This window comes from Vombatus ursinus, unplaced genomic scaffold (genome assembly GCF_900497805.2).
Source record: "Vombatus ursinus unplaced genomic scaffold, bare-nosed wombat genome assembly UNPS02005069.1, whole genome shotgun sequence".
NCBI lineage: Eukaryota > Metazoa > Chordata > Mammalia > Diprotodontia > Vombatidae > Vombatus > Vombatus ursinus.
Genome location: NW_020944847.1, coordinates 61,435 through 67,686, shown reverse-complemented (window position 1 = coordinate 67,686; position 6,252 = coordinate 61,435). Strand labels below are relative to the sequence as shown.

Sequence of the window (6,252 nt, the reverse complement as noted above, 5' to 3'; positions counted from 1 at the left end):
CATCATTTTCAGTGGTGGCTTCTGGCCTAGGTCAGATTGTCTGTGCTGATGTATTCACTCACAGATAATTAATACATTAGATAAAAAAGGAAGTCAATGTGGGGTCATTGGTAAAATTACTTTCCTTCCTTAAGCATTAAATTCTTTAACAGATGGAATTCCCAGGTGCAGAAACTTCCTTTAGTAGTGTAGGTCTTCATCTCCCACAATAATCTTAGAGAGTTTACTTGAGAGGTAACTGAACTTGCCCAGGGTCACATAGCCAGTACATAACAAGGGATCTGCTGCTTGTCAAGGTCTTCTGAAGTAATGATTAAAAATGGAATAATTTCTTCTAGCCTTTGAATATATTGTGTCTTTAGTAATCACTGAATGAGGGACTGATTGATTTCTCCTTGGCTCCCTAGGTCATTCGCTGGGCAAAAGAATCAGAAAATGTCTAACTTTACCACCACTGTGACTGAATTTCTCCTCTTAGGATTTTCTGACACCCGAGAGCTGAAGATCTTACACTCTTTGATTTTTTTTTCTTTTTTATTCAGCAGGCTTGATAGGGAATCTCCTCATTGTCATCATCGCCACCTTTGACAGAAGACTCCACACACCCCCAAGTACTTTTTCCTTAGTGATCTGTCTGTTGTAGATGCCTGCTTCATATCAATAATTATTCTGGGGTCAGAGCCAAGATGGCAGAGAGAAAGAAGTGACTTGCTTGAACTCTCCCCCAAACCCCTCCAAATACCTGTAAAAAATTCAATCTAAGCAAATTCTAAAACAGCAGAACCCACAAAAAGACAGTGTGACACAAATTTCCAGCCCAAGACAACCTGGATGGTTGATCAGAAAGGTATATCATGCAGGGCAGGGAGAGGAGCACAGTGTGGTGTGGGCATGTAGGCTGCAGCAACCCTGGAGCAGGCCTCAGAGGACTGAATCACGGGCAGCTGTGGCAGTTTCTAGACTTCTCAACCCAGTAAAACTAAAGACAACTTGGAAGGTCAGTGGGAAGAGTCTGTGACTGTGGTGAGAGAAGGAGCTAGGTCTCAGGTGCCAGTCCTGAGTGTGGCCTCTGGGGCAGCGGCTGCCTCCTGAGCTCCCAGCCCACAGACTGAGAGGGAATCGAGTGGCTGATCAGAGGGGGATTGCAGGGATCTCTTTGCCAGTGCTGAGTCAGGAATCTCTTGCTTTGCCCGTGCTTGGATCTGGGTCACAGTTCTGAGGGGGGTGTCCTGTGGTGAGGAGGAGTGCTGGCATGGTGGAGCTTGTTGGGGTGGTAGAGAGGAAACACCTTGCCCCTTATCATACCACCTTGGAAGAACTGAAATTTTATAGGTCCCTAGAACTATCTCTGAAAACAGCTGTACAAACCCCTGAAGCTTGGGACAGTACATTCTCCACATTGGAAGCAGAGTCTTAGCTTAACAAAGAGTTTAAAACTCAAGTAATTGGCCAGGATAATGAGTAAGCAGTGCAAAAAGAGTCAGACTATATTATCTTACTTTGGTGACAAAGAAGATCAAAACATACGAACAGAAGGAGAAAACAAAGTCAAAGCTCCTATATCCAAAGCCTCCAAGAAAAATATGAATCAGTCCCAGGCCTTGGAAGAGCTCAAAAGGGATTTTGAGAAGCAAGTTAGAGAAGTAGAGGAAAAACTTGGAAGAGAAATGAGAGTGATGCAAGAAAATCATGAAAAACAAATCAACAGCTTGCTAAAGGAGACCCCAAAAAATACTGAAGAAAATAACTCCTTAAAAAATAGCCTAGCCCAAAAGGCAAAAGAGGTCCAAAAAGTCAATGAGGACAAGAATACCCTAAAAAGCAAAATTGGCCAAATGGAAAAGGAAGTCCAAAAGATTACTGGAGAAAATACTTCCTTAAAAATTAGAATAGTGCAATTAGAAGCTAATGACTTTATGAAAAATCAAGACACTGTAAAACAAATCCAAAAGAATGAAAAATTAGAAAACAATGTGAAATATCTCATTGGAAAAGCAACTGACCTGGAAAATAGATCCAGGAGAGATCATTTAAAAATTATTAGACTATCTGAAAGCCATGATCAAAAAAAGAGCTTAGACATCATCTTTCAAGAAATGATCAAGAAAAACTGCCCTGATATTTTAGATCCAGAGGGCAAAATAGAAATTGAAACAATCCACCAATCTCCTCCTGAAAGAGATCCTCGAAGGGAAACTCTGAGGAATGTTGTAGCCAAATTCCAGAGTTCTCAGGTCAAGGAGGAAATATTGCAAGCAGCTAAAAGGAAACAATTCAAATATTGTGGAAACACAATCAGGATAACACAAGATTTAGCAGGTTCTACATTAAGGGACTGCAGGACATGGAATATAATATTCCAGCGGGCAAAGGAGATAGGATTAAAACCAAGAATCACCTACCCAGCAAAACTGAATATAATCCTTCAGGGGAAAAGATGGTCATTCAGTGAAACAGAGGACTTTCAAGCATTCTTGATGAAAAGACCAGAGCTGAATAGAAAATTTGACTTTCAAATACAAGACTCAAGTGGAACATGAAGAGGTAAACAGGAAAGAGAAATCATAAGAGACTTATTAAGGTTGAACTATTTACATTCCTGCATGGAAAGATGATATTTGTAACTCATGAGACCTTTGTCAGTATTATGTATGTATGTATATATATATATACATATATCTATCTATCTATAGATAGATAGATAGAGAGAGAGAGAGAGAGAGAGAGAGAGAGAGAGAGATGGCACAGGGTGAGTTGAAGATGAAGGGGTCATATCTGGAGAATAAAATTAAGGGGTGAGAGAGGATTATACAGATAGAAGGAGAAGGGGAGAGGTAGAACAGGGTAAATTATCTCACAAAAACAGAAAAGAAAAGGCTTTTACACTGGAGGGGAAACGGGGGAAGGTGAGAGGGAATATGTGAATCTTATTCTCATAGGATTTGACTTAAGGATGGAACAACATATACACTCAATTGGGTATGGAAATCTGTCTTACCCTACAGGAAAATAGGGGAGAAAGGGGATAAGAGAGTAGGGGGATGATAGAGAGGAGGGCGGGTTGGGAAAGAGGGTAATCAGAAGCAAATACTTCTGAGGAGAGACAGGGTCAAAAGAAAGAATAGAATAAATGGAGAAGGGCAGGATAGGATTAAGGGAAAAAGAGTTAGTTTTTCACAGCTTGTCTACTATGGAAGTGTTTAGCATAACTGAACATGTATAACCTATATTGATTTGCTTGCTTTTTCAATGAGGGTGGGTGGGGAGGGAGGAAGGGAGAAAATTTGGAACCCAAAGTTTTAAAAACACATGTTTAAAAAAATATTTTCACATGCAACTGGGAAATAAGAAATACAGGAAATGGGTACAGAAATCTATCCTGCCCTACAGGAAAATAGAAGGGGAAGGGGATAGCAGAAGTAGGGGAGAGATAGAAGAGAAGTCAGATTAAAGGAAGGGGTATTCAGAATGCATGCCATCTTGGGGTGGGGGGAGGGGTGAGATGGGGTGAAAATTCGGAACTCAAAATCTTGTGGAAGTGAATGTTGAAAATTAAAAATAAATAAATTTATTAATAAAAAAATAACTGTTCCTCAGGCATCCATTAACTCCCTGGGGAACAACAGAGTAATCTGTTACTGGATGTGCAGCTCAGATATTTCTAGTAAATTTCATGGTACATGTTGAGTTTACTTTGCTCACTGTCATGGCCTGTGATCGTTACGTAGCCATATGCCACCCACTTCTCTATCCAGTGATCATGAGTCCCTGGATCTGCATGCAGATGACCTTAACGTGCTTGTTCACTGGCCTTTTGTATGCAAGTTTCCATACTGGTTACACATTTCATTTGTCTTTCTGCCAATCCAATGTGATCCACCAGTTCTTCTGTGATATCCCCTCTCTCCTCAAGATCTCTTGCTCAGAGACATTCAGCAATACATTATCTTTACTTGGCTCTGTTCTGGTGATTGGACTTGGTTGCTTTGCCTTCATCACTGCATTGTACATCAGCATATTTTCCACTGTGCTCAGATTTCCGGTGAAAGAAGACCAAAGAAAAGCTTTCTCTACTTGTGTCCCTCACATCATTGTGGTTTCTTTTTTCCTCATTTCATCCTCCTATGTGAACCTACAACCACCTTCAGATTCTGGGTCCCTTAAAGATATAATCCTTTCAATATTCTATTCCATAATAACTCCTTTTCTGAACCCCATTATATACAGTCTATGGAATAAGCAGATAAAAGAGGCTGCAAGAATAGTAATGAAGAGAATGCTTTGTTTAGGAATAAAGCATAAAATATAATCCTTTCTTAACGTTGTTGAACCTAATTCATTCATAAATGACAAATCTCATATATATATGCATATATACACATATGCATAAATATGTGTATTTATACACACACATATATGTTATTTTGTTGGTTTATGGGTTGCTATATTTATGTGGATGGCTACAGATGAATCACTCATCAAAATGAGCAGAAAGTCCCCAGAATTGACTTTGACATTATCAATATCAGTACATTTTTATCATTTTGAGGCATATTCAAGAATTCAATATAATATAATTCCCTGACCTCTTTGGTAGCTTTTGGTGTACTACTTATGAAATACAAATAAATAATTTATATCACATATGATTTTCTTTTTTCCAACTCAAATTCACACAGACAGTTTTCATCCATTAGAGAAAGACAGAGTTTATCTTAACCTAAGGTTTCTAGAGGTACCCCTGGAGGTTAATAACGTGTCTTTCCTTTTTTTAAATAACATGAATTTTTGTTATATGTTTGTGATGAAATACTACTGTGCTATAAGAAGTGATAAGCTCAATAATATTAGGAAACCATGGAAATTCCTGCATATATTCCTATTTGTGTCTAATGGTAGCCATCTCTAGGGTAAGGGGGATGGAAGAAAAAAAGAATAAAAAGAAAAAAAAGAAAGTGACATAATTTTTTATATATTTAAATGTAATAGCAAGTCATACATAATAGATTTGCAGTTTCATTTGTAATCATCTCTTTTTAATCACACTTTGTTATGGAAATTCTTGCTTTATTCCATAAATTAAAAATAGAATAAATTAAAAAATAAAGTAACATGCTCAATTAATTATACACACATACATACATACATACATACATACATATATAGTTATACACACACACACACACATATGTGGTTTACAATAGGCTGCATGACATAGAGATCCACAGTTGGTTTTACCCTCTGTACTCTTCTTTGTATATGGAAATGTTCTTTCTTTAACCTTTTCTCCACTTACATGGCCATTTACCTAGTTCACACTCTCCCCAAACTTCTGGCTTATTTTAATGCTCTTTTAATTAGTTTTCAGGACTCAGGGCTTCCCTCCTCAAGAATCCATCCTCCATTCATCACACAGTTGTCAAATTACTGTACATAAGGAACATGCCTTGCCATGTCACTCTCCTACTCAGAAAGCTTTAGTAACTCCTTGTTGCCTCTGGGATTGAATGCAAACTACAATATGTAGACTAGATGAGAAACAGTAAGTGGAAGAACATCAAAATAATCAGAAGAGCAATAAAATAACTAAAAGTTTAGAAAGAAATATGGATAGATGTTAGAAAATAAGTGGTGGATTCAGAGAAAAAATAAAAAGGCAAACAATAGAGTATTTTGGAAAATGTTGGTAGTTTATTTGAAAAGTAAATGTCTGATTTGAAGCACAAGAGGTAAATATTACAGAAGAAAAATTATGTGAAAATCAAAAGGAACAAGATTCAAGAAGGAGTGACTGAATGAGTGAAAAAAAAATAATTTCTTAAGCACTTACAATAAGCCAAACACTGAGTCAAACCCTGGGAATACAAATAGAAAAAAAAAGGAAACAGGAGAAATATTAATTGTTCATGGGTAGGCAGGGTTAATATAATAACAATGACAATTTTACCTTAACTGATTTATATATTCAATGCCATCCTAATTAAATTGCTAAAAAATATTTTATTGGATTAGAAAAAACAATAACAAAATTCATTTGGAAGAACAAAAAGTCAAAGATGTCAAAGAAAATAATAAAAAAAAGGAGCGAAGTTTAGCAGATCTTAAACTGTATTATAAGGCAGTAATTATCAAAACTATTTATTACTAGCTAAGAAATAAAAAGATAGATCAATGGAACAGATTATACAAACAATTCACAACAGCAAATATATATGGTAACCTTGTCTTTAATATATGTAAAGTGTTAAGTTT

At 36.9% G+C, this 6,252-nt stretch overlaps 1 pseudogene; it reads left to right on the top strand.

Annotated features, from left to right (window-relative positions):
• Nucleotides 1–435: 435 nt before the first annotated feature.
• Nucleotides 436–4,309, top strand: LOC114029018 (annotated as a pseudogene).
• The last annotated feature ends 1,943 nt before the right edge of the window (nt 4,310–6,252 follow it).